At 42.4% G+C, this 22,040-nt stretch overlaps 1 long non-coding RNA gene across 1 annotated transcript; it reads right to left on the bottom strand.

The window, feature by feature from the left end:
* Positions 1-18,764: 18,764 nt before the first annotated feature.
* Positions 18,765-20,039, bottom strand: LOC144588840 (uncharacterized). Its single transcript, XR_013544571.1, has 2 exons — positions 19,957-20,039; positions 18,765-19,262 (listed from the first exon to the last, which is right to left on the bottom strand). It is a non-coding gene; the product is annotated as an uncharacterized LOC144588840 (long non-coding RNA).
* Between the last annotated feature and the right edge of the window lie 2,001 nt (positions 20,040-22,040).

Genomic DNA, 22,040 nt, shown 5'->3' with positions numbered 1-22,040 from the left:
TGGATCCATTGCTGTACTGCTATAATAGTTAGGAAGTTTTTCCTGATATTCAGCCAAAATATGGCTATTATATGTATGGTCATAGGTGTTGCTCGTTGCTCCCTGCTGATTCAGGTAACATAAAATAAGCTAAGAGGGCCTGAATGAAACCATGGGACCCTGGTTAGTCCTACATTCACAAGGAGATGAGGTCTGCTGTATCTGAATCCAGTTCAAACAGGAGGAAGAGAAGCTGGACAGGTGGTGACACAAGAGGAGGCCTTCAAGCTTGTGTTTGTGCATCTGGATTATTTCTGACTGTCAGACATTTGCCCCTCCAACCCCAGAATAAAGACGCGAGACAGTAAATTGGATTAAATGTGGGCCACACTTTATTTAAATGATGAATTCAGAAAAATTGCCTTTCGGCCAGTAAAAGAATAGGGGGGCCTGCTGTAGTGTGGAAAACAGGTTACATGCGGGGTATTCCCATACCCCCTGATCAATAAAAGGGCGAGTCCCTTTCCCCAAGTTCCAGTGGTCCCGAGACCACAGGATCCTGGCTAGCCACTAATAAACACCCCCAGACCTCAAGACATCTTTAATTGATGACTGTTGGTCCAGGAGTGGCCCAGTGCATCCTCCCCCACAGGCACTGTAATCGCACGATCCGCAATGCCGGGAGGTCAGATTCCCCATTGGCTTACCTGGTTTTACAAATTGGGACACACCGAAATACCCGTTATTTCCGCACTACCTGCCACAGAATGCGCACTTGCTAAGCTATGTCGCATGCCTGCCACTGAACTGCTCGAGCTCAAGAAGCAGGCCCCCCTTGATATCATACAAAAATATTTCCAAACCTGCCTCTGACAGGTGGACACCGTCACTTCGAAACAATTCAGGTTTAGAAACTTGGATCCTATGATGGTTTATCACAGATCCGAGGCCGCCGCTGCAGACGCCTCTACATACTTCTTTATTAATGCCCTTACGGGCCTTATTTACAGCATTAATCCTCACAGAGCCTCGCCAGGCCATCCGAGGAACAATACTGGACCGTAAGATCCGCAGTAAAGAATTCTGCACATTAAACAGCAAGTAGCTGACAGTTGGGAGTACTGCTCTCCAATTAGAAGCAGAGATATGCAGTGGCATTGGCTTTGAAGAGTATTTTTGGAGCTGGTGGTGTGCCAAATACTGTACTCCTAAGTGTGTCAGGTTGCACATTGACAAAGATATGACCTTCTTGGAGTTCTTCCTCATCATAGTGGTGGTATTCATATGGGAGAAAGAATTTAAAAATAAGGTGGTACTTTTCTGGTGTGACAACCAAACAGCAGTCTGGGTAGTCAACCAGCAAGCGTCATGTTTGCTTGGGGTTATGCACCTGCTACACCAGTTTCTCTTAATATGTTGTGCAGACAGTGTCACTTTTGTGATACTTCATATCCTGTATGTAGATTACAGCATTGTGGACATATTGTCTCTATTTCGGAAAGAGTGATTTTATGTTCAAGCACCCAGGGCAGCCCCCTATCTCAACTCATTTACTGAGGATCTCCGTCGCCTTGGCAGCAATCAATACTGTAGGGAGTATTTTGCTCATTTCCACCATTGATCTTACACTTTTATGCCAGAGAAGTCCAATGTTTTTGGAGTTTTTCTAATGCCTTAGATGAGGAGAGAGATGTGGCCAACCTCTAAACTGAGAGAGAAAGCGAGGACGCTAGAGACTATGGTCCTAGTGTGGGTGTGGACAGCTTCCAGTGCTACAGAGCTGGTGATGGCTGGCACAAATTCCATGGGCTCAGTGTCAGGGTTTAAACGTATGGGCATTTTATTTACAGTGGTGCTACAGCCTTGCAGAATCCCTGCAGCCTTGGAAGATGGCAGGTTGACAGACATACACCACTCCTCGGGCACCCTCTCCTCAGTGGGATCCTCAGTTATCTTCACTGAGCGCCCCAACAATTCATGTCCATCACCATGACACTTTGCCCAGCTTCAAGAAGGTTTATCCTTGATATAGATGCCAGCTGCCCAGCCCTGGCCCCTGCCTGTCCAGGATAAGGGAGGTCTGCCGGCAGTCCACAGTGGTCCTTTGGGTGGAGGAACATCACAGTTCCTCTGGGACATCAACCCAAGTCCCTTCTACTTCTCCCTTTTCTTCTGTTGACCAGCAGCCTCCTCAAGCCCTGCCTTCCTTCCTTTTTATCAGGCTCCTGGCTGCCTTGGACAGGTGTTACTTATTAGGCTACTGCACCTTCCCCAGATGCCTTCTCTTCCTCTTTCCCTGTGCCTTAGCCTCTTCCTCTGGCTGAGCTGTCTCAGTCACCTTAAAGGGGCCTGATGGCTTGCTGTGGGCATGCCAGCTTTCTGGCATGCCCATCCCATCATAAATACACATAGCCAGCATCTTTTTCTCCCAAGGTAAATAGTTGCACCATCCTCGGGGGCTCATTACTGGCACATTGAACTTTACAGGCTTGGTGGAGGCAATGCTCCCATTTACAGGCAGTATCTATCTATCTATCTATCTATCTATCTATCTATCTATCTATCTATCTATCTATCTATCTATCTATCTATCTATCTATCTATCTATCTATCTATCTATCTATCTATCTATCTATCTATCTATCTATCTATCTATCTGTCTGTCTGTCTGTCTGTCTGTCTGTCTGTCTATCGTCTGTCTGTCTATCGTCTGTCTGTCTGTCTGTCTGTCTGTCTGTCTGTCTGTCTGTCTGTCTGTCTGTCTATCTATCTATCTATCTATCTATCTATCTATCTATCTATCTATCTATCTATCTATCTATCTATCTATCTATCTATCTATCATCAGTACGCATACACAAAACAACATAAACCATCTGCTGTGCACAAAAAAATGTGTTATTTCCTTTCTTCACTGGTTAGTAATAAATTCCTTTACCATCACTATTTAAGGGATTTTTCTCTTGGAACAGAGGAAGCCGTTGGGAGGATATAGGAATTGTTTCAGAATTTAAGGATCTGAAGAATTAATTGCTCTGGTGACCAGACAAATTAGACAGTGATGCTCAGTCCTCCCCAAAGGCTTATGCATGGCTGGATGAAGGATGGCATTTGTACTTTCGAAGCAGAAGTGTGCTATCACATAACACCACTGGAGATTAGACAAAGTAAGAGAAATAGGGGCATTGTTTTATTAAATGTTCCTCAGCTAAATGCAATCCCATGTGGAAAAGAGAGATAGCAGCAGTAAGGACCCATCCTTTGCAACATAAGTAAGGAGTGTTGCAAACAGTGTTTTGTGACTTGCTCCTTGTAGCCCTCTACCGTTAAACAGTTGGGGAATAGATATTGTTAGAGTTTCTAGCTTCTTTGTTTATTGGTTTGGAAGATATGAAATCCACCTCGAGTTGGCTGGTTTGGCTGCTCTGATATGAGTACAAACCATTATTGAGAATATACATTGGACAGATGTAGTTTCCACAAGGATAGCAAATACTTAGCAGGTGGCTTATATGGAAGCCTGCTTCAGATTTAATGGGAAGCATGTTTCCCTAAGTATCTAAATATAGTCTGGCAAACCTTTCATCCTGTTCTTTTCATTCTGCCATTTTTTTTCATGTGCCAGAAGAGAATGAAATCAACCATTTCTAGTTTTAAACAAATTACAGTTCCCTGTGATGTCTAAAACTGATCGGCTGGTTTGTTTAAACTACAGTTTAAAAATATGTCAGGCCCTGTTTTGTTTTTCATAACAATATCCCCAAGTTCAGAGAGGTGACTGTGGTCAGCTTAAACTAAGAGTGGATGCTTCTTATCTCACAAACACAAACAAGGAGAAGTGAAATGGGAATGTGAGAGCTCAAAACTCTTCACAGCTCATCTGCGCATCATGGTTTGCATTAGATCTAACTGAGGACAATCTATAAATAATGCCTTTCATTAGTTTGCTAGTGTCAGCACATGAATTCTCATCACTTCTTGCCCTTTCTTTGTATATTTAATTATTTAAAAAAGCAAATTTATACAGGAAATATTTTAAAATATTCAAATATCATTATGCTTCTAATCCATGAATCAGAAATTACGAAGATGACTCCCTGTTTTCTTTGCCATCATTTTTACCATTTCTTGTTATGCTCCTGTTTTATCCTTAAACATTCTTGGTTGATTGGGACAGCTATGCACCCCAGCATTGTTTGCAACCACTTTTCAAATCAGCATTATTATTGTGTTTGTCTGCAGCAGTTTTTCATTCATTTCATTCAGCATGTTATACCCAGTGTGATGTCGTGAACAGAGAGACAGACTAGGACTAAAAGAGGTCTGGGTTCAAATCTCCACTCAGCCATGGAAGCTCACTGAGGGTGTGGACCTGGTAAAACCATTCCTTAAATATCTCACTTATCTTGAAAGCCCTATTAGGGTTGCTATAAGTAAGTTCTGACTTGATGCGACATAACATGGTTCAGCATGCAGAGGGGTGTATTCCAGAACATTCTATGATTCCTCATTTGAGTTTTCATAAAAATTGCTGCTTTTTGTACAGTAAGTATATAAATCTTTCCTTTTATGTTATTTGAACACCATCATTTCAGTAGCGGAGTGGGGAACCTGGAAAGACTTCATAGGGTTTTGGTTCCCATATACTCTAGGGAGCTGAATAGTATTTCAACCACATCTGAATAGCCAATGTTGGGGTGATAAGAGGTATATTCCAGCCACAGTGAGAGAGCCAAAGTTCTCCTATCCATGCTATATACTGTAGCTTCCAACATGTTAAATACCAGAAGAAGTATGATTTAACTGCCATTCTGGTCATTTTCTATAGATGGGATGGAAGGGGTGCCATCTAGCTCTTCACCTTAGGCATCAAGATGTCTTGGACCAGGCTTGGTACTATTATAGTTACTTAGAATAGTAAAATGGCATAGTCAGACTCTTCTCCTCCTTTCCTCTCAATACCTACCTCAGCAGTGTCTCTGCATCTCCAGCCTCCAAAACTAGTGGTTGGCTGTTTCTTCTCATCCTATACTTTCTGTCCCACAAGTAGAGCTTTCATTCACTCCTTGACTTTCCCACCTAACAAATGGTATATACCAGACAATTAACTCCAAAGTTAGCTCAGACAGGGAAGCTTTCTGCTTCAAACATGGAGCCTGTGACAAAAGAAGAGAGGATTTGCCAGCTACTAAGCACTCGTTTTGGCTTGGCAGAGAGTGCATCATTTGGCACAATCCTGCTTGGCAAGCAGTGTTTGTTCTGAGGGCTGAAGCAGCTGTATCCAGGATGATTCAGATCTAATCCAAAGTGCCATGCATAGACCTACTGTAGTGATTAATTACCGAGAAAACAGAATGGTAAACAAAGGCAATTTTACTTTATAGGCTTTAGAAACACATACAGAGCATGGCTGTTGCTTCCTGTGGCCTTGCCATGTGGTCACTTCAAAAGAGCAATCAATGCAACAATAAGCAGAGACTTTGGCTCCTACCTCTTTTGCTCAAGATGTCTAGGCAGGAAGGAATGCTGTGTCTTTACCAGCTCAATGGCAGGGGAGATGATTTGGCTGGAGAGCTTTGGCCAAAAGAGGAATATCACTTTCTGACAGTTGTTCCAACAAATGTCAGTTAGAGGAGGACAAGGGGTTCTCATTACACAGCATGTACAGGTAAACTGCGTTCTCTTTGTAGATCGCTTTACTATTTGCAACAAGCTTGTAACCCACAGAGCTGCCCAGTTTTCAAAGAAGCAGCTGTCTTTATCTATTTCAGCATCATTAACAAAACTAACATATTACAGTCACTGTCCTCATCACTGATCCCAGGTGGCTACGGTAGAAATAAGAAATTTCAAAGGGACGGTTGAGAGAGAGAGAGAGAGAGAGAGAGAGAGAGAGAGAGAGAGAGAGAGCATGCTGAAGTGGGCTATATCCATTATATCCATCAGAGAATGAACCTTCTTAGCACAGTACAGCTGAAATTCTTTTCCTTTTTGATTTACAGTGGTGCCTCGCTAGACAGTTACCCTGCATGACAGTTTTTTTCACTAGACATTGACTTTTTGCGATCGTTATAGCGATTCACAAAACAGTGATTCCTATGGGGGAATTTCGCTGGACGATGTTTGGTCCCTGCTTCGCAAACCAATTTTCACTAGACAACGATTTTGACAGCTCCCTCCACGCTCGCAAAATGGGTGTTTTCGGGACCTAAGCTTCGCAAGACAGCTATTTAAACAACTGATCGGCGGTTCACAAAGAGGCTTTCCTATGGCCGATCTTCGCTAGACAACAACGATTCTTCCCCATTGGAATGCATTAAACAGGTTTCAATGCATTCCAATAGGGAAATGCTTTTCGCTAGACAATGATTTCGCTAAACAGCGATTTCAGTGGAACTGATTATCATTGTCTAGCGAGGCACCACTGTATGTAGAAAGCAAATCTTGTAACTTTCAGTGCCTTCTCACTGGCAATGAATCAGCTGCTACTGAGAGTCTTAAGCATTCACCAAGCCAGCAGGCACCATGCCTCTGAGAATCCCAGCAGTGACTCCTTAATTAGCAGCTAGAAGTGACTGAGTGTTACACCATTTGCATTCCTGATGCTTTACCAAACAACAGGATTCCAGTCTAATTAAAAAAAAGTTTGGTTTTGTATTTGTTTGTTCATTTCTCTTTGTGTATGTCCTGGGAGATCTCTGAAATGGTAAGAACCAGTGTTACACAATTTGGAAAAGACATGAATTCAGTAACTCCCCATATTAAGTACTTGAGTAGATTGTACTTCAAAACTTGGTAATCAAAATCCCAGTTTTGTTTTGTTTAGTTTATTTACCCTGAAAGATTTCCAAAATGGTAAAAACTAGAAATATGAACTCTTGCATGAATAATACTGATTTCCCAATTTAAATAATTGTATTGGTTGCATCTCAAAATCAGAGCATCTTTGTTCATTTATTCTGCTTTTGCTCCAAGATTCTCAAAAAACTTAAGAGTTTAAAACATAAAAGCTTGAACGAGTGCTACAGGTTTCCTTACTGAATTAATTGAATTGATTATATTTCTACATATGTTCCTCCAAATGCCCACTGATAATTTTACTACCATACACATTTGCTGAACTCTGCAGTTAGTAAATCTGTTGTACTTGTTCAAACTTTTCTGTTTCTAGCTCTTATTGTTATAGAGATCTTTCAAGAAAAATAAAACAAAACTAAAAAGGTTCCTGTACTAATTTATCTTGGGATATAACCAAGAGGGGTGTACTGCTGCTTCTTAACACAATCTGTATCCAAATAAAGAATCACAGATAAGAGTTTAATCCACCCACACCCTTTTGGTAATACTTCAGTGCAATCCTTATCTGGCTTGGTAGTGGTATTTTTGCATTTACAGATTTTTTTTTAAAAAAAAATCAATCCAGTTTTTGTAGGGTGGGGATAAGAGTTACATAGTGCCATTAGTTTGGAGGATGGGGTAGAAAGGGTGATTTTATTTCAGCCCCAGATACCCTTCTGCAGACAGTGGGATTTGAAACATCACAAAACAGGGGGGGAAAGGTAGAGCTGAGAGGGAGGGAGAAAATAGACCCCAATGAACTAATAGCCAATGCAAGCATTTCTCCATCATTGCACATACATGGAATGCTAGTTTTTTTAAAAAAGGTCTAGTAGTCTAATAAAGCTAGATAAGAAAAAGGAAAATTACAGAATAAGATTTCTAGGTAGCAATGATGACACATCTTTACCCCTCCCTGTGATTACATGAAACAGCTTGTGGAGTGTGTGAAAGGGAATACATATCACAGAACGAGCTGTGATATGTATTTCACGCAGCTCAGCCTCTCAGTGGTTAGAGTATCCAGGGGGAGATCTTGAGCTTTATTGGGAGTTGTTCATTGTCACTCACCTTCTGTTTTGGTGCCAGGCAGTTCATCTCAGCAGTTCAGCTTGCTAGATGTCTTTTTAAAAACCACAACTTTTTAATCCCGTGAGTGCTAGATGGAATGTGAAGGATCCATGGGAGTGTTGTCTCACCCCCATAGGAGACCAGGAGCTCATTGCTCCATCCTGAATCACCCCAGAATCACATCAATAGTGCATATCTCTAGTAGCCAATGCAATTATTTTAGTTTTTAAATCTTTAACGTCTGTGCAAAATGTTGTGTGTCTAGTCTTAAGGTTTCCAAGATCTTTTGAAACCAACCAACGAACAAGGGTCCTGGGCAAATGTATTTCAATGGATTTTCAAGACCCAATTATTCAAGATGGGACCTCAGTAGCACCAATGCTAAATTTAATAGTTTTAACCATCATGTTTTTGGAGATCTTTCAGGAGAAGCAGACAAGCAAACAAACAGGGCTCCATGGGAACAGATTGTGACATATAACCAATCCAGTTTGCTACATTCGGAAATTAGTATCTGTGCTAAATGCTGTGCTTCTGGCTTCTATCTTTTTGTAACAAATAGAGCGCGCGCGCGCGCGCGCACACACACACACACACAAAACACGCACAAGCACACACACACACACACACACACACACACACACACACACACACAGAGAGAGAGAGAGAGAGAGAGAGAGAGAGAGAGAGAGAGAGAGAGCTCTTGGGGCAAGTATGATGATTCAAAACCCAAGCAATCAGTTATATGGGTGCTGAATGTCGTGTTTCTCTATCTGCTACATTTTCAGAAATCTTTTATGACCAATCAAAGCATGATCTGGGAGAGACTTTTTGAGATGTAACCTACCCAGTTATTGTTTAAGTTGGGAAATCAGTAGCACCTGACCCAAGTTTTTGTTTCTATCTCTTGAAGTTGGGACAAACAAGCAAAACAAAACAATAGCTCTAGGAGAAATTAATTTCAGGATATAATCTATTGAGTTATTTCAATCACTGACTCAGAAGCTTCTGTGCTAAATTTTGAGGTTCCACCTCTTAACATTTTGGGGAGCCTTCGGGACAAAGAAATACACAAATCAAGTTTCAGTTTAATTTGTAACAAAAAAAATCTGTTTTCCAGCTTGGCAAAGTACTGTACATTGGAAATGGCTTATGGCATAATAGTGAAATGCTTAAAACCACACTTAGGTTGCAATCTGGGGCCCATTTACTTCCGAGGGATCTGTACTCAGGATTGTGAAGCTGTTAATAACTTGTTTTGCTAGATGTAGGAAAAGCCATTTTGGTCAGCCCTAAAAGCAACCTCTTTTGTTCTCTTTTTGAAAAGAATGTGGCAGGAGGTGTGTGAGAATGCTGATTTCTGATCACTGGCTAAACTAGTTACTTTATTTCTGTACAGCAATCAGTTTCCATTCATTCTTAAGTACTGAGTCATTATGCTCCAAACTTGCAGCTGCTGCCTATTAAGGAGTTATATATGTTCTTGTTCACATCTCTGATTCAACCTGAGTCCACATATATCAAAGATACTCATGAATGGTAACAAATCTTGCAGTAAAGGGTTTGTGGGTTTGGATGTGTAGAATGGTGACACGAATGCAAACCAACTGGCTAACAGCAACACATGCCCTTGAAAACAAGGGAAATTTCAATTAGCTGTGAGAGTTGCACAAGGAAGAAGCCAACTGACTTTTTCACAGAAAGAAGTTCTACATTATTCAAGGCTAGAAGGCAGAAAAGAGTAGAAAAGCGGAAATGGAATTTTGGATGGTAATGTTAATAGAATGGATGTTAATATATTTTTGTATCTCCTCTTCCCCACAACCCCAATTCCTTCTCCCTCTTACCTTTTGTATCCCATACCCTATCCCAAGTCATCAAAAATAAATAAATTTTTAAAAAAGAAAGAAAGAAGTTCTACAGAATAAGCATCACCGTTGAGCAAGGAGCTTTTCTTTATCTCTAGCCACAGCAATACCGAAAATGCATAGTTGGGCTAATATATGGCTGATTTATTTTTCTGTGGGTGACAATGTTTTCTAGAGGTCACTGCTAGGACTGAACTGAACATTTCATTGGGACCAAATAGTTATTTTTGGAGGTAGGATGTTTCCCACAAATGATTTGAATGTGAAAATATTTCCCTTCACAGCAGCTGCTGTTCCCTTGCTTCAGTATTCTTCCCCTTTCCCCATTAAATCTTTTGATGTTCCCTAGATAAATGCAGAGAAAACTATGTTGGCCCAAAGCATGAACTAAGACAATACTTTTGTTAGGCTAATCAAGAAGGCACAAAAAGTATAAAACAATATAAACAAATCTGCCATTGTGTATGCTTTTGCAGACTTTTTGAGCTTTGGTTGTTGTGGGTTTTTCGGGCTCTTTGGCCATGTTCCGAAGGTTGTTCTTCCTAACATTTCGCCAGTCTTTGTGGTCGGCATCTTCAGAGAACAGAGTGCTGTCCTCTGAAGATGCCGGCCACAGAGACTGGTGAAACGTTAGGAAAAACAACCTTCAGAACACGACCAAAGAGCCCGAAAAACCCACAACAACCATTAGATCCCGGTCGTGAAAGCTTTCCCGGATACATTTTTGAGCTTTCTTGGTTGGCCTAAGAAAAATATGATTGTACTATGTATTTTGAAATTTTCCACAAAATGTTACAGAAAAGACAGGGACAAAGTATTCCCCTGATTCCCCAGTCAATAGGGTTTGTTTTTAATGTTACAGTGGTGCCTTGCTTGACGAGGATAATCCGTTCCAGCAAAATCGCTGTAGAACAAAATTGTCATCAAGTGAAAGTAAAAAACCCATTGAAGTGCATTGAAAACTGGTTCAATGCGTTCCAATGGGCAAAATACCTCAGCGTCCAGCGAAGATCCTCCATAGGATGGCCATTTTCCAGTGCCTGTAAAGCGAAAAAGCCTTCCTAAACACAGCAGGGAGCCATTTTGAAACAGCAGGCAGCCATTTTGAAACCCGACGATCAGTTGTTTTGATCATCGTAAAGTGAAAAATTGGTTCCCAAAACAGGGAACCGATCATTGTCAAATGATTTTTTCCTATTAAAACATCGTTTTGCGATCACTATAGTGATCGCAAAATACTCATCGTTAAGCAATTTCCTCATCTAATGAGGTAATCGTCAAGCGGGGCACCACTGTACTACACTGTGAAATCAATCAGATATGGTTAGTAATGGCATTGTGGGTGGGGATAAAATATTTAGGGGGGAGCATAGAGGTAATGTAAATGAACAGCCAAGGATTTTTTTTTTGTTATTGACAAAAAGAAATGAAAGAAAAAGTAGGAAACCATAAGCAATTGTTAACAATGCTGAAAATATTTCAAAAGTTCACAGGCTTAATCACTACTATCCATTGCACTCTTAATTCCTATGATAGATTGAATAAAGAACAAATGCATTGGCTGGCTGGCCAGCTGGCTGGCTGACTTTTGAAAAAGAGGGATAGTGGTTGCTAGTGCTTATTATGAGAAATAATATCTGTGCGGTAGAAACTCAAAAGGATTGCACTTCCCATTTCATTCAAACGTGTGTTCTCTCCAAAGTCTACTAAAAGCTTACAGTTCAGCACAAGTCACTTCTCTTTAAAACAAATCCATTCTGCTTTGTCCTCCTGGTCACCTTTTGGTCACTGTCCTGTCACTGACAAGTATCTCATGCGGCAAGATTGTTAGAAAGGAAAAACTCAATCTAGTTTGATGGGCAGTGGCTTATGGTTTTCAAGGCTAGGGATCAAAGCCAACATTCCTTTTGTCCCACCAGATGCTTAAAAGAGCTAAAAGAATCTCATTCAGAGGCTGTATCATTCAAATACTTGTACCTTCTCTGACACTGTAACGGTAGATATTTGCAGGTGCCTTTTGCTAAGCATTGCAGGCACAGGTCTGTAATGTTCTCAAACAGACTTTATGTAGATCAGAAGTGGTGAGCCTTTGATGCATTCTCCACGCAGCCACACTTCCTTCTTCATCACACCACCATTTGGTGAATAGGCTGGTTATGACTGGACGTATCTTTGGCAGACACATGTTATTCTCATGGCTTCCTATAGCCCTTCCCATTTCTTCTTCTTTTAAAACACCAGAGCTTCTAAAAGAAAGAAAGGAGCCCACCAAAAAGTAAGATTGTGTGTGCTCTTGGTATATGACTGTATTCCACAATCCAAAGTGACTCAGGCAGAAAGCTAAACAGAAAGTTAAACAGAAAGCAGGACATGTCCTTTATAAGACTGGAACACAACAACAGAACATACTAAGCGGACTGATTGTCAGCATTCAGTTCTTTTGTTGCACTTGTATCTTCTTGAACCTTCTCCTGAACTTTGGACCAATACACTACCTATGCACTACACCACTCCACAGTCTCCATCGGAAGCAAACATCCAGTTCCTGACTCCACACTCTTTGTTGTGCTTCTCTCTTCCACTTTGTCTCCTCTCACTGTGCCTAACTGTCCTTTCTTTCTTTAATCCATGGCTCTCCAAAGGCTATAAAGGATGAATCTTTGGTCCCATGCAGATGATTTTATATGGTGGCATGTACTCCTTTTATAAGACTGCACATCTCGTTAAGAACAGTTGAGCCAGTAATGGCCAAAATCCTAGCAGCAGTGTCTGGCTTCTGTTACATACAGCACTGATGTTACCTGTCTGTCATGGGTTTGGAGGGGAAGTTCCATCCTATGGGGAGTGGAAGGCGGGACATCAGGAGGAGGGGCTGTACTGTATATATATGTGGAGCGTGTGTGGAGAAGTTAGAAGAAGCTGAAGAAGAGCTGAGACAAGAAGCTTGAGTGGGAGTCTGTGTGTCAGACAGGGTACTACTGTGTGTCAGTCAGTACCAACCTGATAGGTTCAGGTGTCTGTATGGTTAGCCAGAACTGATAGGTTCAGGGTCTGTGCTTCAAGTTAAGTGTTCTGTGTGAACCAAACTGTGTGTATGAATGATTGAGACTAAGCCACGTTACTGTATCTTATTCACTTGATCCTTTTATTTTTCCCTGTGTGTTATTTAATAAACCTTGTTCTTTTATTTGTTAAAAATCCATCCCTGGTCTGTGTGACTTTTTATAGGGAATGGTTGGTGGCAGCTTAGTGAAACTGTGGCATGTCCCAGTAGGTCTGGGTTTGTCACATTGATTGGTGTCCAGCGTGTGGGATACGACTGGTCCAGTGGTACAGTGGTACAGCAAAGCCTTGGCAAGTGTGCCCAGAGCAAGGGGGGTCTAGTCAGGGACAATCTGAGGGCGCGTAGGTAATCTTCTAGGTGTACCTCACGGGGAGGTGCGCTAGTAGAAGAACGTGTAACCTCAGATTGGGGACTAGATTAGGGAGCTCTGAGGCAGCCTGTTTTGGCGGGAAAAAGGCTGAGGCAAAACTGTGTAGTAGCAGTGATCTAGCCTGCCTGCTGAGAGGCCTAGCAGAGGGGGGTAGACTCTGGCTCGCAACTGTTGCAAGTTGGTGCTGAAGAACAGCAGCAATCTATGGAAAGCTGGTTCTGAGGCAAGAAAAGAAAAAAAAGTGGTCGCTTTATTTTGAGGCTTGACTTTTGAAAGCAGCCTGTTCTGGGGGGGGATTATGCCCTTGACTCGAAGCCAAATGGCAGAAATGGGTGAAGTGAAAGACCCCCAGGTTGACCAAGGTTCTGAGGATGAATTTGGCTCAGTGCAGGGTGACAGCACGGGAGAACAGAACCCAGAACTCAGGAAAATGCTCATAGCCCAACAGCATGAACTGAGGATGAGGCAATTTGAAATGGAGGAAAGGGAAAGAGAGAAACAAAGGCAATTTGAAATAGAGAGAATGGAAAAAGAAGAAAGATTAGAGAGAGAAAAAATGGAGGAAAGGGAAAGGGAGAAACAGAGACAATTTGAATTGGAATTGCAGAGAGAGAAAATGGCGTTTGAGTTAAGAAAATTGGAACTGATGAATCAGAACAATAATAACAATAGGGATTCTGAGGGAGGCCAATTGTCTAAAGCTGACCTGAAGAAATTCCCTGTGTACCACAAGGGAGATTGTCCTGAAGTGTTCTTTTCCCTAGTGGAAAGAGCGTTTGTGGACTTCTCAGTAAGGGAAACTGAGAAGATGACCATCATGCGATCTTTAATCAGTGGCAGCCTTGCAGAAGTCTATGCAGAGATGCCAGAGGAACTGATGAAAGATTTTGCAGAGTTTAAAAAAGTGGTGTTTGCCAGACATGGGATAAATGCGGAACAGCTGAGGCAAAGATTCAGGTCAATCACCAAGAAACCAGAGCAGACTTTTACCCAAGTGGGGGCCCAATTGGTGAGGCTGCTAGAGAAATGGCTATCTCAGGAGGGGACAGAGACCTACCAGCAGCTCAAAGACTTGATAGCGCTGGAACAGTTCTATTCAGTCCTGCATGGGGAACTGAAATTCCAGGTGAGGGAAAGGAAACCTAGGTCTGTGGCCGAAGCAGCAGAGATCGCAGATTTTATTTATCAAATAAGAAAACCCTTAGGTGCTGAGTGGAAATCTGTAGATAAACCCAGAGAAACCTACAGCAAGTACTCTCAGGGACCAGGGAAAAGCCAGCAAGGGGGAGGGGCCCATGGTGAAGGGAAGCCCTCAGACATGAAACCAAGACCTCAGATTTTGGAGGGAAAACCAAAACAAGATGAGAAAGACTCAAAATATAGCAGAAAATGTTATTTCTGTCAGGGAAAGGGCCATCTAATCTCAGAGTGTGAGAAATTAAAGCAGCTAAAAGGAATTGTGCCTCATGATTCGAGTGGAACCAAGCCAAAAGCTGTGTTCTGTGTCCAGAAAGAGCAAAGCTCCTTGTCACTGAGGGAGCCTGTTGCCATGGCTACTCAATCTGGAACAGTTACATCTGCTGATCAGGCTGAGGAAAATGGTCCTCTTGTGGAGGTCAAGCGCTGCTTGCTCGTGAGAACAGATTCTCAGTTGTTTGAAACCGCAGGGGTGGACGTAGGAATACTTGACCATCAGTATCGGGGGCTGAGGGACACTTGTTCCCAGGTGACCCTGTGCCATCCAGATATTATTCCTAGGGAATATATAATCCCAAATGAGAGCATGAAGGTGGCAGGGATTGAGGGGCAGGTGATCTCACTGCCAGTAGCGGAGGTACCTGTGAACTTTCAAGGCTGGAGGGGAGTTTGGCGGCTAGCGATTTCATCGACTCTGCCAGCAGCCGTGCTCGTGGGAAATGACCTGGCTGAACATGTGAAACGGGTGCTAGTGATTACACATTCACAAGCCACCACGGGGACAGTTCAGGGGGGTACTGATGAGCCAGAGACGGAAGCAGAGGGGAGTTCAGAAGCTGTGGTGGAAACCTTAACCACAGACAGCCGATTTGGACAAGAGCAAAAGGCAGACGCCACTCTCCAAAAGTGTTTTGAACAGGTGACTGACGCCCAGCTAACACCTGAAACCCCAGTGAGATTTCTAGAGAAAAAGGGGATTTTGTATAGAGAGACCCTGAGGAATATCTCAAAAGGGGGAGATGGGATCCGAAGTCAGCTAGTGGTACCTGAAAAGTATCGCCCCATGATCTTACAAAGGGGGCACTCTGACATGTTTGCTGCACACTTAGGGGTGAACAAAACACAGCAGAGAATCACACAGAATTTTTACTGGCCTGACATAGGGAAGCAGATCAGGGAGTTCTGTAAACAATGTGATGTGTGTCAAAGGCAGGGGAATAGCCGCGACAGGACCAAAGCAAAGTTGTGCCCTTTGCCTGTGATTGACACTCCGTTCAAATGTATAGGGGTGGATATTGTGGGACCTTTGCCCAAGGCCACAAAGAGGGGGAACAGGTTCATTCTCACCATTGTGGACCATGCCACGAGGTACCCTGAAGCCATTCCCTTGACTAACATTGAAACTAACACAGTGGCAGATGCCTTGGTGGGGTATATGTCCAGGATGGGATTTGCCTCAGAAATAATCACAGATTTGGGCGCATCGTTCACATCGAAGCTCATGAAACGCTTATGGCAAATCTGTGGAATTAAGCACAAGGAAACCACTGCCTATCACCCTGAAAGTAATGGGTTAACTGAGAAGTTCAATGGGACTCTAATGCACATGATTAGGGCTTACTTGGCAGAGAATCCAAACAATTGGGACCAGAAGCTGCAATCCCTTTTGTTTGCTTATCGATCAGTGCCACAAGCCAGTACCGGGTTCAGTCCGTTTGAACTTTTGTTTGGGAGGAGGGTGAAAGGGCCCCTTGATTTGATCAAACAAAATTGGGAGCAGATCACCCAGGATGACCCACAAGACGTTGTGACATATATAGACACCTTGAGGAATGACCTAAAGAGAAACCTAGAGCTAGCAGCAGAGAACCTGCAAGCTCAAAAGGTCAGAAAGAAAGCTTGGGATGACCAGGAAGGCAGGGAGAGGCACTTTGACCCAGGGGAGGAAGTGCTTTGGCCTAGGCCCTGCAAAGAGAACAAACTGCAGCTGGGTAGCCCAGAAATAAAATACTTGGGTCACATGGTAGGGGGAGGAGTGATAAAACCCCTAGAGGCCAAAATAGAAGCCGTTCGTGATTGGCCCAGACCCAACACCAAGAAGAAAGTCAAATCATTTCTTGGGTTGGTGGGCTACTACAGAAAGTTCATCCCAAGGTTTAGCGAGATTGCGGCTCCGCTGACCGATCTGATGAGGAAGAAGACTGATGACCGCATCCCGTGGACCAGCGACTGTGAGGAGGCGTTCCAGAGGTTGAAGCAGGCGCTCATCAACTATCCAGTGCTGCGTGCTCCAGACTTCGACCGGGAATTCATCATCTACACCGATGCATCTAACAGCGGGGTAGGAGCAGTTCTTTGCCAGGAGGATGAAAATGGTGACCAGCATCCAGTGTCCTACCTGAGTAGGAAACTCCAGAAAGGTGAGAGACATTTGGCAACCGTGGAAAAGGAGTGTCTGGCCATAGTCTACGCGATCCAGAAGGCCAAGCCTTACATCTGGGGAAGACATTTTATTCTGTGCACTGACCATTCACCACTGCAATGGTTAAAGACAATGAAAACCCACAATAGTAAACTTATGAGGTGGGCTTTAAACCTGCAAGACTATGACTTTGAAGTGAAGGTGGTCAGAGGGTCAGTGAACTGTGTTGCTGACGCCTTGTCAAGAAGACCCGAAGAATGAAGACGGCGAAAGAAACATGGACTATGTATATATTTTGATGACAAAAAGTCAAATGTGTCTGTTTATTAAACCTGTTGGTTTGTATGAATAAAGGTAACTTGATGTATTGTTAATGGTAAATGTTTAAATGCCTAATAGAGTGTAAGTATAAGTAAGTATGGTATTGTATGTTATTATATGACTGTTTTTGTTTGTTTTGGGTCCAGGTTGTTTTTTGGTGAAAAGCACCTTAGCTTTCCCCCTACAAAACAACTTATAAAGAGGGGAGGTGTTACATACAGCACTGATGTTACCTGTCTGTCATGGGTTTGGAGGGGAAGTTCCATCCTATGGGGAGTGGAAGGCGGGACATCAGGAGGAGGGGCTGTACTGTATATATATGTGGAGCGTGTGTGGAGAAGTTAGAAGAAGCTGAAGAAGAGCTGAGACAAGAAGCTTGAGTGGGAGTCTGTGTGTCAGACAGGGTACTACTGTGTGTCAGTCAGTACCAACCTGATAGGTTCAGGTGTCTGTATGGTTAGCCAGAACTGATAGGTTCAGGGTCTGTGCTTCAAGTTAAGTGTTCTGTGTGAACCAAACTGTGTGTATGAATGATTGAGACTAAGCCACGTTACTGTATCTTATTCACTTGATCCTTTTATTTTTCCCTGTGTGTTATTTAATAAACCTTGTTCTTTTATTTGTTAAAAATCCATCCCTGGTCTGTGTGACTTTTTATAGGGAATGGTTGGTGGCAGCTTAGTGAAACTGTGGCATGTCCCAGTAACTGCCCTCAAAATAAATAAATAAATAAATAAATAAATAGATAGATAGATAGATAGATAGATAGATAGATAGATAGATAGATAGATAGATAGATAGATAGATAGATAGATAGATAGATAGATAGATAGATAGATAGATGATGGATGGATGGATGGATGGATGGATGGATGGATGGATGAATAAATAAAATGAGGCCTTCAGGTGTACAAAAGGTAGTGAGCAGCCCCCTTGTGCAAATACAAATAAGGACAAGCTTTGCACATGTGAAAACAAACACATATAATGTTGTATTCTATCAGGAACTCTGAATTGATGTACATGCACTATTCTTTGGACTTTGTGATATCCACTGTAATGTAATTCAGGTCTCAGTTTAAAACACATGATCTGACTGCTTTCTGAAATATAGTGGTCATCTCAAAGTATTTGAAAAATCATGCAATATCAAGATACATAATGGGAGAATGAAAAAGTGGCTGTTACCATGGGGAGAATAGCTCACAGAGACATAATGAGTGTATTATTTGTGTTGTTACTCAAGGAACCATCTTGCAAAGAAAGGTCTGTCCTACCCAGAAGACAAAAAATAGATTAGTAAGTGTTTTTCATTATCTACAGGAGAAGTGAGCAACTTCCCAGGTTAGGGAACTGCATCCTCCCACCATCCTCATAGGTTCTGTCACCATCACTCATTCTCTCTCTCTCTCAGTCTCCAGGATTCTATGGGGTATATAGAATGCATGCCTTGGTTCTGTTAGAATCAATAGAGCATTTTTGCATCTAAAGTAACCAGGAAGGGGGCAGCAGGCAGCTAGCTAGGTGGGTGGGATTGGCCACCCTGGCCTCTCTTAGTGTTCTGTGAGCAACTATGTGTAGATCATGTGGAAGTTGGTAGAAAAGGGCTCACAGTTCACTTAAGTGTTTGGAATCCCTGAAATCTAACTGAGTTAAGATTATATTGGAGAGAACAAATTTTAAACAGTAAAACTGATGCTAAACTGCCATTGGGTCCTTTCCTTATTCATGACAGAAGCAGCACAATAAAATTAATCAACATATCAGATAATTTTGATCAAATAATGGGCAGCATCAAGAGCATTTGGTGCAGCTATCATCAGCTCTTCCATAGTACATGCTGAAGGTCACAGAGTCTATGAGCATAGGTTTGAGGTTCCCTGTTGTTTTCCACACTCACAAACAACTGTGTTGGTGTAAAAACCCCATTCTCTTAGGTTCACTGTGGGTCTGCCAACTCTAGTCTTCAGCCTGTTCAGAAACGTACAAGTAACTCAGTTCTCTGTGTGACTGGGTGCTGGACCTTCCTGGGGTTCCACTCACTTCAAGAAGTGGGTTGTTCTCTCCTTTCATATTACAATCCTGGCATTCTCTGCTGTGCCTTCAAGACAGGTGATTCCAACAGAGCCTTGGCTGAAAACGAAGGAGATGCAATATGACCTCCAGGGCTTGCTATAAAAAGTTCTAAATGTGTACTTTGTTCACCCATTATTATTTTCCTCTCACCACATTAAAAGCATAAACTCCTTCCCAGAAGTTAAAGTGGAAAACTGCATAAAGAGAAATCTTACTGCCCTAATGTATTGAGGAAAACCAGGCCATGGGAGAATCTGCTCTGTGTGGAAAGAACAAATTTATAGAAACAACCATGTATAAAAAGAAAAAAAGTTCCAGCTGTCAGCACTCCTGCATACACTACTCAGTTCTACCATCACTTCCCTCCTGTCTTCGTACATTTGCTTGCTCTTCTCTGTAGCTGGATTACCCACACAAATGAAAAGTGTATTGCCAAACCCTACATATATCCTCTTCTGGCCACATTTGCTTCTCTCTTATTTCTTGCACTTGTCAATAAAACTGCAGTTCCATGGCTAATAATGTGAATGAGTGCTTGGCAAATAAAAGATCCTCTTATTGCTCAAGTTCTGAGCAACAAAGCTTTTCTGTTGGAAGAACTCTTAAAAAGCCAAGATGAATGAATTTCTTTCAGCACACTCTTCCCCTAATGGGAAGCTAAGTACTGCAGCTCTATTTTGTGGACTATTCATGATCATAAATAAGAATCAAGCAGACATCATTTTATTAGAAGAAAAGCATTCCAGTATACCTGACTCGATGAATGGGTTGGATTCTTTCAGTCATGGTCATCCTCGAAAAACATGTTATTGCCCAGCTAGAATAAAGAGTTCAAGGCATTTTTGGGATGCTGCCAATATAATTTCCTTTTCTTTTAAACTTAATCTGTAATTTTCAATATTTCCTATTGTCAACTACAAGCTCCATAAAACAGGAATCAAATACCAAGGAAGCAAGAAAACTTACAAGCTAGAGATGGGGACGAATATAAAAACAGATGGGCTTTCTTGACGAATATAGCCAGTTCATTAAATACAGTGGTGCCTCACTAGACAGTTACCCCACATGACAGTTTTTCTCTAGACATTGACTTTTTGCAATCACTATAGCGATTCACAAAACAGTGATTCCTATGGGGGAATTTCGCTGGACAATGTTTGGTCCCTGTTTCGCAAACCGATTTTTGCTAGATAACGATTTTGACAGCTTCCTCCACGTTTGCAAAACAGCTGTTTTTGGGACCTAAGCTTCAGAAGACAGCGATTTAAACAGCTGATCAGCAGTTTGCAAAGCTGCTTTCCTATGGCTGATCTTTGCTAGACAATGACGATTCTTCCCCATTGGAACACATTAAACAGGTTTCAATGCATTCCAATGGGAAAATGCTTTTCGCTAGACAATGATTTCGCTAAACAGCGATTTCAGTGGAACGGATTATCATCGTCTAGCGAGGCACCACTGTATTTGTCCCTTCATATTCGTGGGTTCCAGAAACCCCCCACAAACATGAAGGGATGAATATTTACCCATTTTTATTCGTCCTTCCTTTTTAAAGACCCCCAAAACAAAACCTCATTCTGCCTACCGGCTGCTGATCAGCTGATTGGCGGCTGATAGGTAGCCACCCCCACCACAGCCACCCCCCCACAGTCTACCCCACCTCCTTCCTCTCCCTATCTTAGCCCCCACCGACACCCCCTTACTTTAATCACCACTGCTGAGGCCTTCATTTGGGCTCTCAGCCACAGCATGTAAAAAGGGAGACTGGCTGCCTTTTGCAAAGATGGCGGCTGCGGCTTCATTTAGGGTATGGAAGCTGCAGCTGCCATCTTTGCAAAGGGCAGCCGGGATTCCCTTAAGGCAGGCTAATGGGGGGTGGCAGCAGTGGGGGAGGTGGTGGGGCAGGGTGTTTTTTTAAAAAAATAACCCCCTTATGAATCGACGAATAACAATTCGTTGCTTCATGGGGGCAACTTCATCCTTCATGAGTCGTGAACTTTTGATGACTCACGAAGCGGGATGACTTGCCAAAATGGTGAGTCATGCCCATCTCTATTACAAGCAAAACAAAACTTTAAAAAGTGAAATGGCTTGAATCACTGCTTTCCTTCTAGAATATCTTGCTGGATCCACAAATAAGCCAATTCCAGTTCGCCACAAATTTCTGATCCATGAATCAGAAATCAGCTTTTCAATCCACTGCATATTTCAAACCTGAACCCAGAACTGCACAAGTGCTGGTCTTTGTATGGACACAATACATTAGAGGAAAAAGTGCAGAACAGTTGACCAGTCTTGTAGTATGTTACTACTTCATTCTTTCCCTGGAACATTCAGGTTGGAGATATCCCTGAAAAAACATCCATTGTGGTTAGAAGCTAGAGCTATCAGTTAAAAGCTGTACCCACACACCTACACACTACCTTTTGCTTTTCCTTCATTCAGTATCAGTGTTTTCTTTTGTGGAAAGCTTGAGGACTGAATTTCAATTTTGGAGCCATTCTGCTGTTACCTCTATGCTCCTTTCAAATCAAATGATAGTAAGTCTTCAGCAGTGTTTAGAGTTTGGTCCACCTTGAGAGAGCCTCCTGAATCCATCCAGAGCAGTCTGATTTTGTGGAGGATTTGGAGTTTGTCTGAGTCTGATGCATTCTCTTATTGAGCACCTGCCAACTTCACCTCTTTAGAAGGTAGGCAAATCTGAACACAAATTTTTGTGTGGACTTCTACTGGAGGAGGCAGTTTGTTTTTCAGGTAGTTTTGTCCCAAGCTGATTAATAATAACTGTTTGCTGTCATTTTGATTCTGCTGTATGCTAATCTCTTCCAGAATTTT

The sequence above is a fragment of the Pogona vitticeps genome, chromosome 4 (genome assembly GCF_051106095.1).
Source record: "Pogona vitticeps strain Pit_001003342236 chromosome 4, PviZW2.1, whole genome shotgun sequence".
Classification (NCBI taxonomy): domain Eukaryota; kingdom Metazoa; phylum Chordata; class Lepidosauria; order Squamata; family Agamidae; genus Pogona; species Pogona vitticeps.
The sequence above is the reverse complement of the archived record's forward strand: the minus strand, read 5'-3'. Positions and strand labels throughout refer to the sequence as shown.